The sequence below is a fragment of the Acomys russatus genome, chromosome 27, assembly GCF_903995435.1.
Source record: "Acomys russatus chromosome 27, mAcoRus1.1, whole genome shotgun sequence".
NCBI classification, from domain to species: Eukaryota; Metazoa; Chordata; class Mammalia; order Rodentia; family Muridae; genus Acomys; species Acomys russatus.
Window position 1 is genome coordinate 8342117 of NC_067163.1, and position 24686 is coordinate 8366802.

Here is a 24686-nt window from a genome sequence, read left to right on the forward strand (position 1 = left end):
CTTCACAGAGCTCCCATTTGTGCAAGTCATGGGAGAACAGAGAAGACAAGACGTGTCCCGGGCACCCCGTTGGGGAGGGTGCAGAAGTGGGTTAGAGACAGAGTCACAGAGTTAATACGTGGGGAAGTTTCTGGAGTGTGCTGTGTGCAACTTGAGCTGAGATGTCACGGAGAGTGTTCCCAGACGAAGACTGTCACGTGCGAGGAACCCCAGGTCATACATGTGGCATGTGCAAGGAGCAGTGAAGGACTGGTACAGCCGAGCTTGTGCGTAGCTGTGACTGACAGCTGTGATCACGTCATGTCTGGCCTTTCTGCCGTTTAAAAACTAAGTGCTTCGGAGAATCGTTAGAGGACTTTGGGAAAAAGTATCGCATATAAAGTGTAGCATGACATTGCTTCTGCACAGGGAGATTGTTCTAGTTTTGCTTTGGTTGTGACGATAAACATCATGACTAAAGGCAACTTTTGAGAGAAAAGAGTTATTTGGCTAACACTTCCAGGTTATGGTCCTTGCTCAGTGGGAGGTCAAGGCAGGAAGTTATTGGCTCACAGGCACCGTCAGAATGGAGAATAAATGCTTAGGGTCCGAACTTGCTTGGTGCTTCTGCCCAACTGGCTTTTCTTCACTCTTTCACAGCTCAGGGCCCAGCTCAGTGAAACAGTACTGCCTTCATTCAGTGTGGGTGTGTGGATCTCTCCTCTCAATTAACTACCAGGATAGCCCCCCCATCCTGCTCTGTCCGTGGGCTAACCTGATCTACAAGACTCTTAGTTGACGCTCTCCTCTCTGGTGATTCTAAGTCATAGCCAGTTGACAGCCATATCTCATCATGGGAGACTTACTGGGTAGCTCTCTGAAGAGAAGGTTTCTGGGACCATGGAGGCTCTTCAAGGTGGGGGATGAAAGAAAGTTGGCTGAGTGGCAGTGGTGGGTGCAATTTGCTCATTTGGTTCTGAGGATTTGATGCTGGGCTCTGTTGAATGAGGGCTGCCATGGAGAGGAGGCCAGCAGGGACCTGATATGGAGGCTGGATGGAGCAGCATAGTAAGGCATGTGATTTGGGGGTCTATTACACGGAGCAGGTTCATTTTAAGGCGTCCAAGGATATCTAAGTGCTGAAAACAGTGGGCAACTGACGGGGCACATACTTCTGAAGTTAGACAGGAGAAGAAGCAAGGCAGAAAGCATGAAGCCAAGTGTCTTCGGTGGGGTTAACAGACACAGAGCCCCCACTGTGGTGCTTTAGGAAGAGCTGTGGAGCAGCCATAGCTGGAGACTTGGAGGAACGGTGTCAGTGCAGGGGAGGGGAGGCACCGCATGGGATCATGACGGTGCTTGGGAACAATGGTGTAACTGGTTCCAGTTGAACACGTCCTTTGGGTGTGTGAGGGTCGTGCCCACCACTGCTACCCAACCAACTGCCTTCCCTCCGTCACCTTGAAAAGCCACCAGACTACTCATTTTACATGGTGGAAATTCAGCATTTAAAAAAATTTTCTAAAGTTATTCACCACAGCTCCTGCGAAAGTTAAGGAGTGTCTGAAGCCACATGGTATTTGCATCTTGTGGCCTTCAGTCTCTCCCTCAGTGTTGAATGCAACCCAGAGAGCCTGGCCAGGGAGTGACCTGACTTGAGGCCAGTGCTTTTGGTGGCCTCGCCCTTTCTAGTGAACTTAAGGAGCAGAAATTGGACTTCTCTTATGGTCTGAATTATTACTTCACAGCTGTTTGTGGGAAAACAAGCCTCTCACTCAGTTCTTGACATCATCTTCCTGTGGTTCATGAAGCTCAGAAAAGGCCACGTAACAGCAGTCTGGGATCATTACATGGTGACTTCTGCTACTGTTAAGTGCGGGAAAGTCTTTTGTAAAATTAGTTTAATGGTCTCTCACAAGAAGGGAAATGTCTATGGAGTTTTTGATTCTTTTCTCTCGGTAATTGGGATAATAATTTTTAGGCAATGAAAGTAAGCAGGGGCCTGGAGAGAGAGTGCAGGTTTAAAGCACTGACTGCTTTTCCAGAGGACCAGGGTTCAATTCCCAGCACCCACACAGCAGCTCACAAACTGTCTGTAACTCCAAGATCTGACATCCTCACACAGACATACTTACTTGCAGGCAAAACACCAATGTACATTAAAAAAAAAAAAAAAAAAAGAGAGAGAGAGAGAGAAGGAAAAAAAAAAGAAAGAAAAAGAAAAGAAAAAGAAAAAAGCAGGGTGACTTTGGAAGTTTTTACTGTGTAGCTTCTGCATAGCCAGAGTGTCCCGCATCTGACTTTTGAAGGCAGAATGGCCTTCTCCATGGGACAGTGATCTAGGCTTTAGGTTGTAGGTGAGGCAGGGTGCTCAGTGCCTAACGGCTCTGCATAGTGCACAGGTCCAAAGTCTCTCAAGCCAGGGATTTGTGTGAGCCACACCCAGAGGAGTGCACTACTAGTCCAGGAGTGTGACATCAATCAGAGGTGACGACTCCTGCCCCTCCCTGTGAAAGCCCTGGCCTTTTGACTCACCAGGGCCCAGCTGAGTTCTGGCTTCTCTGCTGAGACCCAGATGGGATGCAGTTACTGGTCTTCGCTGGTCATCGTCACATGACTAGAGGATTCTGACTGTCTGGGTGCTGCTGCTTCCCCTTCTCTTCTAGGCTGCCCCTGTTCTGCACGACTTTTCCATCACTCTTCTCTGAGTATGGCCTAGTCCCTCATCCCAGGCTTTCTTTTTCTGTTTTCCCTGTGCAGTGGTGCAGCGTACAGCCTTCTGACAGCAGAGACAGGTTCGTTTTAGGAAGCCCTGGCTCCCACTCCCTGTGTCTGATGCTGTCATCCTTCATGGATAGCTTGTGTGGGGAAGAGGTTTTGTCTTACTTTCTGCAGTACTGCTCCCCTGTTCTCTTGGTCCTCAGCTTCTGGCATTCTGTGCTGTGGTTGTTTGGAGCCTCCTTCCTACTCCTTTCAGTGTGGTGTGCTGGGTTAGTCACTGAGACGTGGCTAGGTGTTTTGGGTGTTCTATGTCCTGAGTGGATTCAGGCTAGCTTGCTTGGCACATCTGCCATTGCCTTCATGGGTACCTCACATAGGCTCTTCTGCTGCAAGATAGAAAGTGCCAGAACTATGTTTCTGACTTTTTCTCTCTGTCAATCCTTGGTTTTCATTTCTACATTCTGAGATAATGAATGAATCTTTTTTTTTTTTTTTTTTTTTTTTTTTTTTTTTTTGGTAGCATTTTATGTTTTCGAGAGGTGGTTGACCCTGACTTCCAAAGGCTTTCTCTTGTTCTTTGGGTTTTGCTTCTGTGAGTGAAATATCTGACTTTCTAGTCAGACATAAATATCTAGTGTTGCTTGGCATGGGGCCTTGTTAGTGTGCTAGTCTCAGCATCTGGGAATTTGGGGAAGGAGAGTCATGAGTCAAGGTTATCTTGGGCTACATAGTGAGCCTTGTCTCAAAAACAAAAACAATAGCAGCAGCAGCAGCAGCAGCAGCAACAACAACAAAACTGTTATTTATGCCATCTGTAGCATTCTCAGATGTTGATAGTAATTGCTTTTAAATGTCTAATTTATAACAGAAAAAATTTTTTGTTTGTCGTAATTTTAGTCTTTCTCATAGTGTAAGCTTTCTTGTACTATCTGGTGACCCTTGAATGTTCCCACTAGTTGTGAAGCCATGAAGGACTAGGGCTAGGGGTTAGGGGTTAGGGGTTAGGGTTTGCGTTATAGTTAGAGGTTAGGGGTTAGGGCTTAAGGTTTAGAGTTTGAGTTAGGATTAGGGTTTAGGATTTGGGTTTGGGTTTGGGTTAGGGTTAGGGTTGGGGTTAGGGGTTGGGGGTTACGGTTAGGGCTTAGGGCTTAGGGGTTAGGGTTTAGGGGCTAGGGGTTAGGGTTAGGGCTTAGTGCTTAGGGGTTAGAGGTTAGGGCTTAGGGGTTAGGGGTTAGGGCTTAGAGCGCAGGGGTTAGGAGTTAGTGTTAGTTACCTGTTAGTAAGTGTGGCTTGTTGACTAATGTCAGCAATGAGTTGGCTTATCTGGAAAACTTGTGTTTGTAGAAGATGTTCTGCTTAAAATGCTATGAAAGAGCATTTCCTGTCTCTTGCTCATGCTCAGGGAGGGATGGGGCAGGTGGTGTCCATCTGTGTTCATCCTGGGAAAGCTGGCTCTGGTGGAGAGTGGCCCTGCTGGGTGTGCAGCCTGGTGACATTCATGGTCACTTGCATCCTTGGGTTCTAGGATGCCCATGTGTATTTGCATCTGTGGGTTCTATGCCCAATCCTGTGCATGGTGGTCCTTTCTGTTATTTTCCTGACTATTCTTATGACTACGTTTGTTTATAGCATGCCTGTGTAAGAACCAGTAATGATTAGAACCTGACTGGACCAAATTAGCATGACTTACCAGTCTAGGGTTGAGGAGGCAGCATTAGATGGTCCATGTGCAAAGGGGTTGGTACCAGAGCTGGTGAGGGAGCTGATGGGCGACATAGGCCTGGATATAGATTTCCAGTTGTCCACATCACTCCTACCCTTTGGGATATCATGGAACCCTAAGCAAAGGATCCTCACTGCAGTCTGCTTTAGAAATATTCTGGGTCCATATTTCCAGTTTATCCAAGTAGCCCTCCACCTGTTCTTCATGTTGTAGAAACACATCGAGATTGATTCCTCTGTGCACAGCTGTTCTGCTGCTGTCTGTCCTGTCAGCCCCTCTGACAGCTTGATATGATGTTTCCATTGAATGAATTCTAATGGGACAGTTGATGGGTGAGGAGTCACTGGACAGATGTTGCCTCTGTGGTTCTCACACTGGTTCCTGGATCATTGCTGCAGCAACACCACGGAGCATGTAATGCAGCTCCCGGCCCCCTTTGGGACCAGGATGCTGTGTGAGTGATCCTAGTGTGTAGGTGACACTGGTATAGGCCAGAGGTTGAGGTCTTCATGGTAGATTGCACTCACTTGTGAGCATAAAGCCATTTAATCCCCAAAGTGGACCCGCTCTCGCAGATGACACTGATGACAGCTTGACACAGGTCCTACTCTGTGTTCTAGACTGTGGTGCTTTGTTCCCCCACGACACCCTGCACGACAAGCACGGAATAGGAGGCAAATACCCAGTGCAGCAGAGGCACCTCACCCCTCACTGACATTGTTTGTTCCAGCCCTCAGATCCCTTAGTCAGTCTGCTTTGAAGGCGTATTCTCTCCCCAACCTGGGCACCAAGGCAAAGCCTCACATCAGTTGGTGTCCCTGTAATTGAAGAAGCTGGACAGTGTTCAGGCAGATCACCCCCAGTACCCCCACCCAGTGCAGAGGCTGCGATTCTGTAAATGGTTCCAGTGCACAAATGACATGTACAATGACAGAGCCAAGGGTCTTTGCCCATCCTATGCTGCTCATGAAGGAGGCATGTGGAGATGCACAGGGACATCCTGAGGTGAGCATCTGACCTGTCCTGTCGATGACTGGCCTGCAGATGAGTTCCTACTCCTTACTGTCAGTACTGTGAGAGGAAGGCAGACATGGAGATCAGCATCTCCAGATACTGTGGAAACTGGATGCTTTTGAGTCTCCTCTCATGAAAGACATGGGGTACCATGCTTTCTAGAAGAAACCTAAGGCCGTTTCTTCACAATCCCATTGGTTGGAAAAGCTGACCGAATACTTAATGATGCTCTTGACACCCTGAAAGGTGTGTCTGTGTCTCTGTGTCCTTGAAGGAGCATGCTACAGTATGTGATGTCACCTTGAGTTTTTAAATGCCAGATGCTTATCTCTAGTACAAACCGTAAAACCTCAGACTGTCAGGAATGGCCCAGGGGGTCCAGCATCCTGCTGCCCACAAAGGAAGGACATCAAGTCTGAGAGATGGATGAGGTGAGGGGGAATGATACGTCCTAAGAGCGCACTTGGAGATGATGTCTATTACTGTTTTAAGAGGATAAAGGACAGGACAAAAATACCATGTACACTGACCTCCCAAAGGCCCCAGGACTACATCCTTTCACCTTTGAGGGTAACTCTGAAACTCAGCGATCTGGTGGCCTTTGATGACAGTTGTTGCCCTCCCTTGTGGACTTGAGAGTATCCAGGCCACACAGACACCTGGCTCCCATCTCTCCCTCACTCCAGGCTGGGAATGTATGATGTTGGCTTAACCCCCATTTTCACAGAGCCGGGTACCTGATGACAACACGTAGGACTTGGTATTAAGCAAGGTAGATGACCATGGAGCACCAGCTTTTACAGCCATGATGTCACTGCGAGACGATGCCAAAAGTATGGGAGCCATCAATATTCCTGTCCTCAGGGAGGGAAGAGCCAGCGCTGCGCCCAGAGCCAAGATGAAGCTGCTATATGAAAGTAACACTTACGGGAAGGAAAAAAATCTCAGAGAAATAGCAGTGGGTGGCCAGACCTGGGGAGTTCACTGGAGGGTTGGAATACAAAGCAGAGAGAATTTTACAAAAGTATAACTTAAAAGCAGAGAATCAGAGTGGGGACGGTGATTAGACCTGCTCATCCCTGTGCCTAAATAATGGGAGTTCCAGGAAGAGGAAACAGAAAAGAAATACCAGAGTTTCCGAGAATTAGAGGGTGCGAGTCTCCATCATCTCTCAGGTGGATCGAGAGTGCAGATACATCAGGCCCACAGACTTAAATTGCACGGTGACGGTCCCTCACCTGGCCCGCTCCCACTACACTTCAGAGTGAGCACACAGCTTCTTTAGGAGTAGGAAGTGGACATCTCTCTGCTGAGAAACAGAGTGAACACAGAGGTGCTAATTGTTCAAAGAATAGACCCTAGGGTGAGGGAGGACAGGGGACAGCAGCCTCAGAGGAACTCAGTGTTAGGTTGTCATCTGTCCTCAGGAATGTAGATTCCGAAGCTTAGCAAGGCACTCTGAGGGGCTTGGGAAAGAGAATTCATCGTACATGCCAGGGGTTTAGGTTCTTGGGATGGGTCCAGCGCAAGGCCCCAGCCCTTTATGAAGTTGATCAGCTTCACTTCTTTTGACATCTTTTTTTGACTAGGGACATCTAACTTGGGCCAGAGTGGTTTAGACCATCACGCGTGCACTGTGCCCTCCATACTCCAGCACCTAGTCCGTAAAGGGAACAGATTCCTGTTGAGTGGGTTTTTTTCTGAGTCCCACGGCTCTGTTCGGAGCTAGGCTTCCAAATCCTCGAGAGTCTCCAGGGATAGTAAGAGTTTGGTAGGAGGAAGCTGGCCAGAGGAAGGAGGCAGGGAGCCCTTTATCTCCATTGCAGGCCAGCTAGGGAACTCAAGTACCCTGTGGTTATGTAGATGAGGAGTGGAGGGTTTAGGGGCGTGTGGACTGTCAGGAACGCCCTGGTTCTAGCACGCAAGCCAAGATGTTAGACCTGACAGTAAGACCTTGTGGTGTCCTACCAAGGATCGTGTCCTATCCTCTGATAGTTGACGGTACTACCTTTCTCTCTCTGGATCTACTCAGGACCCACCCAAAATAAGAGGCTGCTGAGCCCCCAGAACACACCAGATACCCACCCATGGGGTTTTCTGTTCAGTGTGAGGGTTCAGCATGGGTGGGGTAGCTTGAAGCTAAATATGAACTCAAACCAGCAATTGGAGGATGGAAAGGCTCCAATAAGGGGAAAGGGACAGGTGCAAAACCATGCAGGTGCACAGGGGAGAAGGATGTCAGGCCTGGGCTCTGCTCCATTCCAGGTGCTCAGGGATGTGTATGAATGAGGGAATTGCCCTCCCAACAGTGCTGTGGAGGGAAAGCATTGAAAAACAAGGAGACTGGGACGAGAATACAAGGAGGTTGACTCTTTTCTATTTCTTTTTTATTAATATATACATTTTACTAATTTATTCATATTACATCTCAATTGTTATCCCATTCCTTGTATCCTCTCATTCCCCCTTCCCTCCTGCTTTCCCCCTACTCCCCTCCCCTATGACTGTGACTGAGGGGGACCTCCTCCCCCTGTATATGCTCGTAGGGTATCAAGTCTCTTCCTGGTAGCCTGCTATCCTTCCTCTGAGTGCCACCAGGCCTCCCCATCTAGGGGACGTGGTCAGATATGGGGCACCAGAGTTCGTGTGAAAGTCAGTCCCCACTCTCCACTCAACTGTGGAGAGTATCCTGTCCATTGGCTGGATCTGGGTAGGGGTTTGAAGTTTACTGCATGTATTGTCCTTGGCTGGTGCCATAGTTTGAGCGGGACCCGAGGTTGACTTTATAGTGCTGTTATGTCACAAAGACTCCTGGTAGCCAGGGGAGTCTGGACTGCATTTTGAAGAAAACCCTGGGCTTATTATCTTGAGGCAAAACAAAGCCTAGAGAACTTCATGACTTGCCAATAAATGACATTAATAACACCAGGATTCCTCACTGGAACTCCCTGTTAGGTTTTACCACATTATGCGTTTGAATTCTGTCCCCACCCCCGCCATGTACCTCACAATATGTCTCAATTTGGATACAGGGTCCTAGAAGACTTAGTGCAGGTAGATGAGGCCACAAGGCTGTGCTCTAGTGAATTAGACTGTCTATTTGAAGAAAGTACATGCGGGCACATGCAGGAGAAGATGGTATGGTTGACATGCATGTGACGGCAAGACCACAAAGAGTGTGGCCACACATGTATGAAAGGAAGGCCATGAACAAGTGTGGGTAGGAGGCCATATTAATGCACATATTAGGACAGAAGACTTTACTGGCACATGCCTGTGGAAGGAAGACCATGAAGGCAGATGGAGGGGAAGGCCATGTAGATACAATGGAGACTGGAAGGCTATAGTTATAAGCCCAGGGTGCCAGGAGCCATAGGGAGTATATATAGCCATCCTTGGAGCCTTTAAGTGGCACATCACTCTACTCCTTGGCTTTGGATTTCAAGTTTGCAGATTATGTGGCAGAGTATTTAAATGTTCTAAGCCACCCATAAGTGGCACCTATCACATCCACTTTGAAAGACTGACATTCTATATATAGCAGACATTTCCCACACCACATGACTTCAAACAGATGAACTGCTATGCTCTGCACTCAAGATGCCCGCCTTCAAGCTCAGAGGTGATGGGAGGGTCAGAGGTCAGAGGACCACAGAGTCCCTAAAGATGTTAGTGGGGGAACAGAGGAAGCCATGTGTTCTGAGTATCCAGGGACAGACAGACCTGGGACCTGAGTGAGGAAGATGAGAGTACACCTGCCAGGAGGCACTGCCTGGGTGAGCAGAGCCTGAGTCTTGACATCATCACCCAAAAGTAAAGACGTGATCAGTGTCTGTACTGCTAAGCATCAGTCCATGGCCACTGTAGCCCGGAGTAAGGACAATGCAGCCAGAGTCACCAGGCCTATTGCTCCTAGGTTTCTTCAGATACTATTGCAGCACTGTCAGTTTCCCCATGGTTGGGTTATGTTTTTGCCTTTGATCTAAGACTGTGGAACCTTGAGAGAAAGTGGGATTTGGAAGATTTAGGCTTCGGAGTTCTTATTTAGGAAGCAGCTCTCCAGTTGGAAGAATCTGAACCTACAGTGCATACATATCACAGAGGGGCTCCTCAGAATGTGGAATGATGGGTACTCTGAGCCCTTGGGTAGTTCTGATGGGGATTCTGGGGGCCTTTGATTTTGTGGATCCCCTTCTCCTGATTCTCAACTGCAGAGCACAATGTCTCCAATTATCCTCAGCAGTTAAATGCTCTCAAAGAACAGGCAGGTTGAGCAGGCTTGAACTTTTAAAGTGCCTTTGGGCAGGCAAGATAATTTCATTCTCCTTTGCTGCCTTCTGTAAATCCTTCAGAGAGAAGGAAATAAACCCATTACGGCCCTGCCTGGACGTTCCCTTAAGCTGGCTGCGAGGAAGTGATGTGTGCCTGGCATTTGAGAGTCTGTGGCTGCACCCAAGATTTAGTGCAGGTGTCTTACCCACAGCCGAGGCTGGGAGGAGACTGTCAAGATTAGATATAGGCGCCATTTTTGAACACAAATCGTCTGCCTTTGGGAAAGTCAAGGTGAATTCTACCGTGGACGGTTTATGACTTTCTCTGCCTCCTTATATTTTCCTGTTTGGGGGTTGAATGAAAGCTACTTGGCATGTCCAAAAATGATTTGAGGTTGCGGCATGGAGGGAGGGATGCTTCAAAGCGATCATTAGTGAGATCCCTGGATTGTGTTGGTGGATTTTGGGGGCGGCAGCAGCTTGGGGGAAGCTCTAAGGGGGAAGCAAGAAGCTTGAGTGTGAAGCTACCTGGCTTGTCCCAGAGAGCTTGACCCAGAATGGCTGCCCCTGGCAGTCGTTGATCAGTCTTTAAGGTCACATGTCCAACACATGATATGTCTGTTCGTCACCTCAGGTTACGCCTGTCTGCATACCCTATGGCCTTGAGGACCTGGCCTAACCACAGGCGTCTCAGTTCAAGACACAGTGGAAGGGTGACATCGTGGTAATTCCAATGTCGCAGACTCAGAGAGGCAGACCCAGCTATGGACATTACCACCGGAACTACTGGGTTTAGACTCAGTTTCCTCTTTGGAAGGGGCACAAGCAGGAAAAGGAGTTCTCACCGTAACTCTGCGTGCCCTTGGCATCCTCAGCACAAGGCTCGGGGCTGCTGTTAAGGCGGAGTCAGAAACAGACAAACCCAGGGGCAGTCTTGGTTGATGAGACCGTCAGTACCTTATACTCTGGATCATAGGCCAGAGCTGACACCATGGTTCTTGACATGCCCTTGAAGATGAATTGAATGAGGTTTTCCTAAGCTATGGTTTGTGTCCCTAGGCAGCAGTCAACTGGGTGGAAATCAAACTGGGTTGTTTCTGAACTCTAATACTGTATTTTCCACAGCATTTACTACATACCTAGTCACTCATTGCTTTATTTTATCTGATTTTTGTGTCATTATAGTTTACCCAGAGTCAGAAATTATTCATGCTCTGATATACAGCCAATTATATTTGGGATAAGAAAAAAAAAAAAAAAAAACACCATTCTTTACTGCACACACGGTGTTCTGAGGGAGAGGGGGAAAGTAAAGTTGGCTAAGGCAGAGAAAAATTCCTCTAAGTCTCCAAGGGTGGGTGTTATGCTCCTGGTGTTTTCCTGGGGCACCTCTGCCCCTTGTGTGGAACTTTCTGCTCTAAGACACGCTGCCTTCATGGCTGACCACTCTGGACAGGTGCAGCTGCTGACTGAGAGCCACCGTGCCTGGTCCTGTGGCGCTTGTGAGAGCTCACTCGGCCTTTCTCTGGGTGGCTTAAGAAGTATGACCATAAATTACACCCGCTCCCCAGAATCTCCTGTTGCACACTTTCCCAGTCTGTGCTTTGTTTTACATTGTACAGTGTCTTACATTGTAGCATTTTTCTTGACAAAACCAATTTCTCTTATTTTTTTCACCCTCAAAGCAAATGAGACACTTCGCTCACATTTTGCTACCAAGCTTACACACTAAACACAGCCTTTGCTCTATGTTCTCCCCACAAATCTTCTGGATGAGGCATGAGAGCATCTGAGTTTAGGGCCTCAATGAAAACCCAGCAGTGTCCCAGGCTCCATTGCCAGGCTCTAATTGCACCTAATATTTTAAAAGCCACCGGGAAAATTGGTGTGCCCGTTTCCCTGTACACAGCAGTCCCCCCAGAGCCATGTTCCAGATCTCTTAGGGCGGGCCCATTAGGGTACGCATTACCCAGTGGCAGCCACATCCCAGGAGAACCATATACAATCAACACACCTACTTGATTAACCTTTTTGATGAAAAATGCGCATTTTCAGCATTTCCCAATACAGGTTGATTATTGATACCATCTTGGGTGCGATGACTTTGTGCCGCACTGAACGACCTTATTAGAAAATCCCTCACTGCAGCTAATGAAGTGCTTTGCCTCTGCCTGAATAATAACCAAGCGCCTTTTATTTATGTGTTTTGAAACAGGTTCTGCCCGGCATCCTGCAGAAGCATTGCTGCATCTTACCAGACAGGAACACAGGTGAGTCCTGCCTCTTCCTGATTTGAGACCACAGGTTATGTGCCAGCGGCCAGAAAACAATGCCTGAGTTAGATGGTTTGCGGCTTTTTGCAGTTGACTCTGTGTGTGTGTTGGGGGTCGGGGTGGGGGTGGGGGCACGGCGGCAGTTTTTGAAAGAAGCAGGAAAGATGTGACACTCAGTTCTCTGCTGAGTTACGAGTTCGTATTTCAGTTTTACTGAACAAAGAAATAGATTCAGGTGATTATAATCTTGGGTTTTTAAGGAAAATTGCCTATTTTAAAATCCCACAACAGCTCTGTTTATTTCTGGCTGGTCTGTGGTGTTTGGTGTCCATTGGCCGCCAGGGTCGGGGCTGGCCACATGCATGTTCTCCAGGATTTGGGTGAGATGGGCAGAGCAGGGATGTTGCCGTGGGTACTTGTGATGCCCTGCAGCCAGCTGGGCATCATGGGTGGATGGTGTGGGCAGGGCAGGAGTGCTATGCTTTGCTTCCTAGAAGTGTGATGGAGAGGAAGAAGGCCTGAAAACCGCTTTTGGAACTTGATTGGTTTAGCATTAAAAAGGAGAATGTAAGGTGTGTTATCATATGCCTCCGTGCTCTGGTTATTCACGTGGATAGCCAATCATTAAAGTGATTTTCATCCAAATGAAAGTCTCGGCATCTGAGGAGTAGAGAGTAGATGCAGCACTGCTTGAAAGGGCTTTGCAGAGTTTGCACGTTCCTAAAATCAACGTGGTCTCCTCAGATACAAGTGCATGTTCAGGATATTTCTATTGGGTATGAAATGGAGGTTTTAAAGATAGTTTGTCTTCTATGGTGATTCAGAAGGGCTTGCTCTGGTGAAATTCCCACTGCCACATTATGTGTATAAGCAGGCATGGCCATGGAGGAGGGATGGGCTCTGCTGCATGTTCCAATGTAAACACCAAGGGATTGGAGAAATGAATTTTAATTTATTATTAAGAAATGTAGGCATATTATTTACAGATATTACCCTTTTTTCAAAGAGTTTGTTTCTTTCAATTGAAACATATTTGTATCTTACTTTCTATATTTATAGAGAAACATACTTATAACATAGTTAAGTATTTTTTTAAGCATGTGTTTTCAGGTAATCTTGGTTAGAAGTGAAGGTGCAGGATGCACACTGTGGAGAAACACAGTGATGGTGTGGAGAGATGCAGGACACACACTGTGGAGAAGCACAGTGATGATGTGAGGAGATGCAGGACGCACGCTGTGGCCAAGCACAGTGATGATGTGAGGAGATGCAGGACGCACGCTGTGGAGAAGAAGCACAGTGATGGTGTGAGGAGATGCAGGACACACACTATGCAGAAGCACAGTGATGATGTGAAGAGATGCGGGACACACACTGTGGAGAAGAAGCACAGTGATGGTGTGAGGAGATGCAGGACACACACTATGCAGAAGCACAGTGATGATGTGAGGAGATGCAGGACACACACTGTGGAGAAGAAGCACAGTGATGGTGTGAGGAGATGCAGGACACACACTATGCAGAAGCACAGTGATGGTGTGAGGAGATGCGGGACACACACTGTGGAGAAGCACAGTGATGGTGTGAGGAGATGCGGGACACACACTGTGGAGAAGCACAGTGATGGTGTGAGGAGATGCGGACGCACGCTGTGGAGAAGCACAGTGATGGTGTGAGGAGATGCGGGACACACACTGTGGAGAAGAAGCACAGTGATAGTGTGAGGAGATGCAGGACACACACTATGCAGAAGCACAGTGATGGTGTGAGGAGATGCAGGACACACACTATGCAGAAGCACAGTGATGGTGTGAGGAGATGCAGGACACACACTGTGGAGAAGAAACACAGTGATGGTGTGAGGAGATGCAGGACACACACTATGCAGAAGCACAGTGATGGTATGAGGAGATGCGGGATGCACGCTGTGGAGAAGAAGCACAGTGATGGTGTGAGGAGATGCAGGACACACACTGTGGAGAAGCACAGTGATGGTGTGAGGAGATGCGGGACACACACTGTGGAGAAGCACAGTGATGGTGTGAGGAGATGCGGGACACACACTGTGGAGAAGAAGCACAGTGATGGTGTGAGGAGATGCGGGACGCACGCTGTGGAGAAGCACAGTGATGGTGTGAGGAGATGCGGGACACACACTGTGGAGAAGAAGCACAGTGATGGTGTGAGGAGATGCAGGACACACACTGTGGAGAAGCACAGTGATGGTGTGAGGAGATGCAGGACGCACACCATAGCGTAGGACCAGGAGGCAGGTCACTTGAGCCATTTTCAAACACCATCACTGCAGTACAGAGAAGCTGAGCTCTGGGTTATGAAGACTTCTGCGGATTTTTAGGATGGAAATGAGTTTTGGCTATTTTGAGACTTTTTTTCTATGCAAAGCTTCAAGTGAGTTTGGAAGATGTTGCCATCTCAAGATACCTTATTCGCATTTCTTAACCATGCTGCCTTTCATGCCTCGACCCAGGAAGGCTGCCTTCACTGAGCTCAGTGTTTGGGAATAGAACACGGATGGCTTTGAAGTATAGCGTATCATTATATTGTTTTGATATAGTTACATGTGACACTTTTGGTGAATGAGTTAAAAAGATAGATTAAATATTTAATTTTCTCAATGCTACCTCATTTTGCAATTTGCTCACAAAAGAGCGGAGGCACAAGCAGGGCATGAATTTTTGCCTTTGTTGTTTTGTAAAGGAAAACCACGGGCACAGAGGCTTTTCGAAGCACAGCACGAATGCAGCGCATATGTTTCTGGTTCTTGGCTCAGTTCAGTTTTTACTTTCAGACACTTTGCTCTTTTCCAATTTCAGTGACTTTTAATAGTGTGTCCATTTTCTTTTTGCCTTTAGGTTGAGACCTGTGTACCTTATAAACCCAGCCAACAGCTGTGTGCACTGGACGCTGGCAGCTGACCCAGGTGGTTGGGCAGCTCTGTTGATACCTAGAATTTCAGCCGGCTTGAGTCCAGCCACTGTTTGTTAGAGTTTGCTGCCATGCCAAAGTAGTACAATGGGTCTCTCCTAGTTTTAAACTCATTTTGGCAAAGGGATCAGTAACCGGAGGTGTCCTTGGCCTCAACTTTTGGGATACCGCTTTTGTCTCACTCAGGGTTGGCTCCTGTGTGCCTAATTTAAACTGGTGGGTCTTGGGTGGCTGCAGATACACAGAGCATGCTGACTCCTTGGTAAATTTGAAACTTTTCTGAGCAGCAACTTTTTTACATATATCTTTTGATTATAGCTGGTGATTTCCAAGATAAAAAGTTAACCTTTCTTTACAGTTTTGTAGGTAGTCATGGCCGTCCTTTGTATTGCTTGAACAATTTATGCCTTTAACTTTTGCGGCATGGGCACGCTGGCTTCTGATATAGCACACAATATAAACTCTGAATTTTTTTCCTGTTCTTCCTGTTTCTTAAGATTTGTGTGTGGGTTCCGTGTGGAGAAGTTTAGAGCCGTTATTAGTGGCAATGATTGAATTCATTTCCCTTTTAGTGACACAGACAGCACAAATGCTGTCAGCTATTTAGTTCTTCTGTCTGGGTTCTGATCTTGTTTGCCTGTAGTTTGTTCCAGTGTATTTCCACATTTTGTGGAATAGAGGAGCGTGGGGCACCGTCAGCTGGGCTCTCCCTTGACGCTGGGATGGGCTGCCTCAGGGTGTTTGTGTCCATCAGGAGACAGCCTGTTCTGCCACCAAGAATGAAGACATTTTGGGAACAAATTCATCTTGCAGAATGGCAAAAAAATTCATTCCCCACAGGCCTTGGCAACAACAAGGTGACAGGCCCTACACAGACTAAGCATGCCTGGAGCTCTGACTTTGGGCTATATTTCATTCCAAAGTCCCAGAAAGGTGACTGTGAGACACGCTCTTCATGGGCATCGAATGGGAGGAGCTTGATGGTCTGCATATGTGTGGCCGTGCTTCCTGCTTCTTTGCCAACTCACAAGGGTTGGAATTCCTGAAACACCCGAGCACGCCTGCCTCCGAGGTTGTCTGACTGCTGGCGAGATGCTAGTCAAACAGCTTTCCTCATCAGCGTGATGCTGGGGAGGTAGCAACCGTACTCTTAGTGTTTACCTGTTTCTGTGTTGTAAACTCTCCCACTATGGGCAGTTCCCAGCTCTGCTGTAAATGTCTTAGGAAGAGACCAGCGAGTGTCCCTACTGTGCTCAGTCCTGTGGGCAGGTGGAGGCTCCTGACAGTCTTTCGTGTAGCCTTCCCAGAAAACTGACTGTGGTTTAACATGCTCTCCATGTAGCACAAATTTCTTAGTGTATTTGGGGTGAATGGAATCTTGGAATAAGATCTGTTTGAAAGGGGATCCCCAGTTTTACACTATCCACATGAATCGAACAGATAGTTCTTTTTTTTTTTTTTTTTTAAATAAAAGAGGACTTTAGAGGCCTACGAGGCATTCGACTTAAATTATATATCATCAAACCATCCAAGGAGCAGGAGGGCTGTTGGGATTAGAGTGGCTGCTCATCAGCTTGCAGGTCTAGTTGAGGAAGCAGAGGGGGCAGACATCTTTGTTGAAATGGCAAGAACGGCTGGTAATTTTACATCTTCTGGATTTCTTGCGAGCCAAAGCTTTTCAACAGCTTGCAATTTCCCAGTGAAGAAATAAGGGGAAACCAATGAGTCAGTTTGTTCCGTTTCTACAGCCTGTCTGCAGGGCCATGACGCACAATGACTGGCGGCCGAGACAGTGCACCCGGTTTGTACAGGGGTGGTGGTAATGCTGTTTCCTGGTGTGGCGGAGACTCCCCTGCAGTGGTGGTCCTGTGGTGCCTCTGGTTTAGAATTTTTACCTTAGTTTTGGCTACTACTTGTGAAGGGAAGACACTGCCCTCTCTTGATGATAAGGACACAGACCCCAGTTCCTGGCTTTCTCCTCCACATAGCTGCAGAACATTGTGCTGCATCTCACACAGCGTGTCACTCTGTGTGGGTCTGCGATGCTATAGTAACCTCAGGAAATCCTTAACATCCAAGCACAACTTTCCCATAAAGTGCAGGGCAAAGCGATGTGGATGAGCAATGGTGATGCCGGCGTCGGGGAAGAGGGGCCGTGGGTGACCATGAAGCCCTTGGGTGCGTGCCACAAGTGCTGTGCATAGAAGGGTCCTGGAAGGGTCTGTCATGTACTGAGTGAACACACAAGGACACAGAGTGCCAAGTGATGCCATCTGAACATTATGGCAGGAAGGCTCATTCTTTGAAAGGCCGGATGCTTCAAGTGAGCTCTTTTACCCAGTTACTGCAATTATTTATACCACCTTTTCCTTTTCAAAAAAGAATTGAGGTTGTACAAATAGGATGCCATATGATATGATTCATAAACTAAGAATAACGAGCACTGAGCTAAATGGAGACGGTAAATGCCGAAAGCTGTGGAGACTCGCGGTCTTAGCGCTCGGTGCCACCGCTGAGTGAGCAGAATGGCCGTTTCCCTGCTTTTACCCCCTCTCTCCACCAGCCAGAGACAGCAGAAAAGCCTCTCACGTATCACAGGACTTAATTTCATAAACTGAAAATGACTATCTGAAAATTGGTTGTGTTTCAGAATTACCACCAGAATGTAAGGTTATAGACCAACAGTTTTAGGACCAAAATAGCTTTATTCAATGTGGCTTTTCTTCACCCATAGGGTCCCATTGTATTTTAGATGGCAGGTTTTTTTTGTTTTTTGTTTTTTTCCATTAAGGTAGAGAACTGTTGGCCGCAGTAGAAATACAGCCCAGAATGAATTGTGTTTAGGCACATCCCTGCAGTGGACTCCTATATGGAGCCTGAGCTGTTGCCACCCACAGACTTGTTCACTCTTCACACAGCTTCCTGGTTGGTGGGAGTTTGGTGTGAAGACAAGAGGTCCTGAGGCCCAAGGCCAGATGCTCTTGATTCTCCCCTGAGAAGTTTCAGACTCGCCCTGTAATTTGAGCAGTGTGCCTCGATAATATCCTTCAAGGTCACTGGAGAAAGCTGTGCAGGCCACCGCAGCTCTCTGGGGCTGGGAGTACCGAGGTTAACTTTCCAAGGGGCTCTCAGCTTCTCCCAACTACAGTTTCCTGTTTGGGAAAGCGAGGGAAGAGTTCTCTCACCTCGTGCTGTGGTCCTTTCCAAGCCTACTTGGCGGAATGCTGATCTGAGCACCATGGGTTTAACTAACATCGCAGAACGTGCTCTGGGTAATCGAGAGAGGAAGTGACCAGCCAGCTCATGGTACTTTAGAGGGCTTTTTCAAAAAGCACTTATATAGAGAGCTTTTTAAAAAGAGGTTTGTTAGCGGTAGTATTTGTAGTTGGATGTTCTGAAGTCTGGTCTGCCGTAAAAAGCCATGGGCTTGCCAGATCTCCTTCAGGACTCATCCTGTTTCTCCATCCACAATGCTTTAGAGCTCCCCGCACCCTTGCTATCTTAGGGATATCTTAGGATGCTCCCTGCTCCAGGGAGAATGCTACGGAGTATCTCAGCACAGTGTTGCACAGCCCACCCCCACCCCACTGGCATCTGGTGCGATGTGGCTGACACACAACTCCCTTCTAGATAAACAGTAAACACACACACACACACACACACACACACACACACACACACACACACACACACACACTCTGTTAGTTTCTCCATGTTGCATCTCCCACTGCTCTGAACCTCTGTTCTTGTTACATTAACCATGGCTTTGTCTTGCTGAACACTGTATTTTTTCCCTAGTTGTCCCATTCTTTTCCTACCCATTCCTTTATAAACTACGTTAAATTGGTGCTAATGCAAGTCAAGGTCATGTGCATTCATACCTGCCTAAAACTGGTGGCAAAAATGAAGGTTGATACTGGTGTTATGGTAGACCACCAAACATAGTCTAAGCGCTAAGTCACCAAAGACAAGGGATGGCCTTAGGCTACCTGCCTCTTATTATTACAAAACAAAATGATGGTCTCCTGTGGGGTGGGTATAAAATGGAAACCTAGCAGTTCTCACTCTCCTCTTAGTTGTGTTGGGCCAAGCTCCCAGCCAGCAGGGTTAGTCAGGTGACTCAGGTGGCCCAACCCAGGACTTAGTCATGTTCCTTAGCAGGAACAGGAGAGGCTGCCCATCCAGGACTTGGCTACTGTGGCAGAGGAAGGGCTTGGAGGAGGTGTGGAGGTGTTCCTAGGCTTTCAGAATTTACAGCTTCTCCCAGCTTGTAACTCAGGCAAGAGAGCAGGAAGCGTTGATCCACGTGAGTTCATATGTGGAACACTGAGACTGGAAATGGCTTCAAGTCACTGCTAAGAACTTGGGGGGGGGTGTTCCATATTGTCATAATTTCCAAAGATGCCTCTGAGGTTGGAGTGTGGGCATGAAACAGGAGAGGAGTGTGTGGAGCCAGGATGGGTGGAAAGCGTTAGGACATCCATGACTTTTGTCATACTGTGGCTCTGTCATGGTTTCCACACCCTGCATGGATCCACTGCATGCTCAAAAAGTGGTCCTTCTGTTGTCTCACGTAATAATGAACTGTTAAAGTTTGGTCAAACACTTGGCACCATGTCTCTCCAGGTGTGTAGGGTCCCCTTAAAGCTAAGAGGGGCTTTCTCATGGGACACACATAGTTAGAAGCCTTGAGCTATTGTAGTACTTCCTGTGGGGAGGGAGGGTCTGTTTTCCTTAGGGTTTTGTTCAGTGTGTTGAATAGGGCAGAAGGACTCTACCCTGACTGAACAAAACCATCAAATGTGGTCTTTGAAGAAAGCTAACTTGGCCTTTTTGGGATGAAAAATATTATAGAGAGGAGGCATGTGTGATAACATGTGAATGAAGTCTTCACAGACCCCACAGAATCTCCATGATTGCACCATGTAGGAGCCTGTACCATAGAACCCCACTCACCAGCTGTGTAACATATATGAGAAACAGTTCTGTGATTTAGGATTAGATTGCTGTGGACATGTGAAGATGCCTCACTCAACATTGCCTGTATTTCTATGTCTTCATGTTTCCACTGGTGCCTCAGACACCCCCTTACTGGGCCCTAAACTTCCAAGCTGGTTCTTATACTCCCCAATATGTGTGTTCCTAGGAAACCTTATTTCTCAGCAGATTTTTTTTCTTGGAACTATTCTTATAGGACAGCCCTCAGGAGGGCCAGCCTTTTGTGGATAAGGACAACTCAAGTGACAAGAGGGCTGTGCTTTGCCTCTCTGATACATGTAAGCTTCACTTTGTAGAGCGGAGAGTCTGGTCCTTAGACAGATTCTGTGTGTACTACTACAGATGAGATGTTGAGGTGTCTTGTAATGCTGTTTGGATGTTCCATATTTAAACATTTTTGAAATGATTGTGTCTGTTACCTTCCCAGATCTGTCCTGAGTGCAGAGGACATTTTATTGTCATTGCCATTTGTGCCTATGTGTGCGTGCATGTGTACTCAAAGATTTTTAGATGCAGGCTCCTGCTTTCAAATGTGCCTGTTATTTGTTGAAGTCATTTAAAATCCCCTAAGATGATGAGTGCTGTTGATAGTTAAGCCTGTAATAGAAATGAGGTCTACCAGTTGTCTGGCTCAATTCACAGGGATTTAAACAGTCCACATAGAGTTCAAATACTTCCTGCCTGTGCTGTTGGGTAAAACACAAATGTTTTCAAGAGACTTCAGCTTCCCCACATGTAACTTGATCTCCAATCGGTGGCCTGGCTATTGGCCTTGGTCTTTGGCAGACAACAGCTGAGAGATGAACGTGAGCAATGTGGTAATTGCTAAGGTTTGCTTCAGGAGGATTAGAGTGTGATGCCAGTTCCCGCTACTTCTTCCCTAAGGAAGGAATGGCCCACTCTTTTATTATTTGTTTTTATAGAGTTTTAGATGTAGCATATTTGGGTTGAGGTAAATGATTTGAGTGAATGATAAACTGTTATAGTATATTTATGGGTTATTGAAGATTTTGAACAATGTTATTTAAAAAATTACATTATAATCAACACATCAGCTGGATGTCAGAAGCCATATTTTGAGAGTAAGGAGTCTTGGAATGTAAGAGTGAATTACTTGGTATGAAAATGACAGGCTGAGATGCAGGCTTGAAGTGTGTCTGTGTTGGGGAGTAGGCTAAACAATAGGACAGTAGGGATGGTAACAACAGGGACCCTGTCTCAAGTGAGTTTTCGGCCCTTGATTGTGAGGTTCCGGGATCGGCAGTATGCTCTAGCCTCTCTCCTTTTGCTACATGTTGAGTGCTGCCTGGAGAGAAGGAGGGAAGCAAAGTAGGGTTCTGCAGAACCTGTGCTGCCTTTGAACCAAAGACAGAGGTGTCCTGAGCTCAATAGCATTCATCCTGTGTCAACATGTGCCCGCTTACGGTTGTACCCATCTGGGGACAGAAACACCATATCGGCATGACCCTTAAGACTGAGAAGAATGTTGGTGGTCTCTGGAGAAATGGAGAGAAAATATTAGAGATTGCAAGGGTTCTGCACATTGTCACACACTTGACTTTCCTCTGAAGGACAGAGGCTCTTCGTGTGTGATTTGCCTGAACCACTAACTTCCCTTCTTGTCATGGAGAGCTTTAACACATGCAAATTAGCTTGGTGGAGATCTGCCTATACATACACCCGGTGTTTTTGCTGTCTGTTCAGATACTGTCCTATACCTATACCTGTTGCCTAACAGTTTCCCCTGAAACTGAAAACACTCCATCCTCTAGGGAAGCTCTTTCAGCAGGAAGGTAAACAACTAAAAATGATGCCAGGAAGTCCCTGAAACTTACCAGATTCACTCAGCCCCTCCTAGCCACAGTAAGGAAAGCACAAAATGCTGAGAGTTCCCTTTCAGATTAGCAAAGCTGAGCTGCAAAGAAGACCCTCAGCCAAGCCAAGCAGCGAAGACTGAGCTGAGACCAGCTGCCTGGAAGAAACAGAAACTGGCTGAGCTGCCTGGCAGCGGTTTAGAGCAACTGAGCCACCTACAAAGGACAGTCTCCAGCCTGTTGAGCTGCTGCAGGCAGTGCAGTGTGCCCAACTTTGTGAAATGTCACCCCTGCTGGAACGGGCCTTGGTGATGCAGCTGTCTTTGGGTCATTTCTGCTTCTGTAACCCCTCATCCACACCCCTATAAGTAACCCCAGTAAAACTCATGATCCATCAAATTGGGCTTTGGTGGTGTTGGGACTTTGCTTTGGGGTCATTAGATATGTGACCCCAGGAAAAGTTTTGTCACACAACAGTGTGACACAGTGTCCACTGTTCTGCAGCACAGCTTGCCCTGTCACGCCTTCCTTCCATGCCCCCGTTCAGGCATATGAAGCCCCCACTCTCTTGTTTCCCCCCATTCTTTTTTCAGGCATTTTGCCTGGGTCTGCAGTGCTACTTCATCCTGTCTGTGGTCACAGCCAACACGCTGCACATTTTCTTTTGACTCCACAGGTCTCCGGGATTTCTTGTCAGAAGCCTGTGATGTACACTGTACAGTCTGCAACTTCCAGTGTTGTCCAGGAGTGCCTGTATGTGTGGTGTTTGTGTACACATAGTGCATGTAGGCCTATGTTGTATGTGGTTTTTTTTCATGGGACATTTATGGATTTTCTGGTGATCTGCTAGCCTTTTCTGCTGTTCCCATATGACAGAGCATGCATGAGTCACCTGTTACTGCAGTGTGGCCACCTGTGTGACAGTGGGGATGGCTCCTTTGCTAGCATGGCTGTGCCCAGCTGCTGTCTGTCTGGGGCCTAGGGCCTAGCTAGTACCTTAGCATGGTGCTTGGCTGTTTTGTTAAGGAGTTGGATAGAGGGAGTTTTTGTCTTCTTGTCAGCATGCAGGACACTTTGAACGGTGGTGTTGAAGCCCAGTTCTCACCTGGGCCCTTCCGGAGCAAACTTGTCACCATTCCCTCTCTGCTCCTGAGAATGCCACCTGCTGCCAACCCCCAGGGGACAGTGAGGGCTTTGACTGGGAGAACTGGAGGGAAAGTTACCTGTCGATCCCTTGTTCAGGGTGGAAGCAGACCTGGAGTTGTATCAGCGAGGTTGGCCGAGGGATGGCAGAGTGGTTTTTGAGTCACTGTGTGTCATAGGTGTCAGGTTTTTGGAGATGACCAGATCCTTGCAGCAAGAGCCATCGACCTTTGTGGTGCCACTGCTTTTTTTGATGGAAGTCAGGGCCATGCCTCCTGGAATTGACCCTGCAGGGCCCTTCTCACTTATGTTCTAAAAGGAGGGTGTAGTGTCAAGGAAGGGCTGCCTTCCTCCTTAAGTCCTAGTCATGTAAAGGGGGCCATCAAGTGCGAGGCACCATATTCCTCCTTTTGAGGTTTAGAAGTCTGAATATTTGTCAAAAAATTCCAACCCAAACATTTTATAATAAAGCCAGGGATGCATTTTATTGTAAAAACACTATACTAAATGAAAAGGCCCTCAAACTATTACTTAATTATTTTTAAAACCAAGTTTTGATTAGGATTTCTAAAATATTTATTTTTATTATGTTTTGAATTGCATGTATGCATATGTGTCTGCGTATAGGTATATACATGTGACTACAGGTGGCCATGGAAGCCAGAGGCATTAGGTCCCTGGAGCTAGTTACAGGTGGTTGTGAGCTGTTCTTTGTGCTGTGCTGGATGCTAGGAATCCAACTTGGTCCTCTGGATGAGCAGTAAGTGTTTTCAACCACTGAACCATTGCTCTGGCCCCCTTGATTGAATTTATAGATAAGCTTAGGTGCCACCTAGTGTAGGGAACCAGGGGCCACTGTGTCTATTGCTTGTCTAGTGAGGCCTCGGATCCTGCAGCCTCCGCCACACCCAGTTCAGCACACTGAGCTTCCCTCCCTCACAGCCGAGCCGCAGCTTCCTGTAAAGACAGTGATGGATTTCCCACGTGGGCTGGCTTATTTAGCAGCACAGTGTCATTGCTCGACAGTTTTCAGGTGGCGTATAAATCACACTCAAACCACTTGATTTATAGCAGCCATTTCCTCAGGTAGGAGTCGGGGTTAATTTGCAGAGATATTAAGGACTGATGCACAAATAATGAAATTGAGAAAGGAAAATGTTTCTCATGGCAACACGAAGCTGAGAACTTTAGAGCTGAAAGACAGTGGGCGTGGTCTGGGTGCTCAGAGCCTGGGGTCCTGGATATGAGACCTTGGGGGGCATGTTAGCATGAAGCTGCTATGTGCCAAACTCTACTGCTGCACGGACCGTGGAAGAAGCTGTAAGGCCTCCCTCAGGTGTCCCTGTGGCTGGGAAGGGGCTCTATCTATATGTGAATCGGCAGACAGCCTTTTCTGGAGCTGTTCCAACAGTCAGATATCTTGGAGAGTTCAGAGGACCCTGAGGAGAATGGTCACTCCAGGCACAGGTGTGCTACACCGATGTCAGACACTTTCTGTGTCATCACTTGGTACTTCCCCCCCGTCCCCTCCCCCTAAACAAGGTTTCTCTGTGTAGTCTTGGGCTCAGTTTGTAGACCAGGCTGGCTTCGAATTTACAGCGATCCGCCTGCCTCTGCCTCCCTGAGTGCTGGGATTAAAGGTGTGGGCTACCACGCCTGGCTCATTTGGTACTTTTTACCCAGGATGAGGCAGTTTCCAAGGGCTTCTCCTGACACTGAGAATGAAGTTTATCCCTGAAGTTCCTGGTTCTGAAGGCAGCCGTGTTGCTGTTTAGGGTTTTTTTTTTCCCTCCTAAGAGGAAAA

The 24686-nt window shown here is 47.4% G+C and overlaps 1 long non-coding RNA gene across 1 annotated transcript in view; it reads left to right on the forward strand.

The window, feature by feature from the left end:
- The window catches only part of LOC127210056 (uncharacterized), a 412763-nt gene that overhangs the window by 136174 nt on the left and 251903 nt on the right, over positions 1-24686 (forward strand). Inside the window, exon 3 of the long non-coding RNA XR_007833257.1 lies at positions 11924-11978. This is a non-coding gene — a long non-coding RNA (uncharacterized LOC127210056). The remainder of the gene's footprint in view (positions 1-11923; positions 11979-24686) is intronic.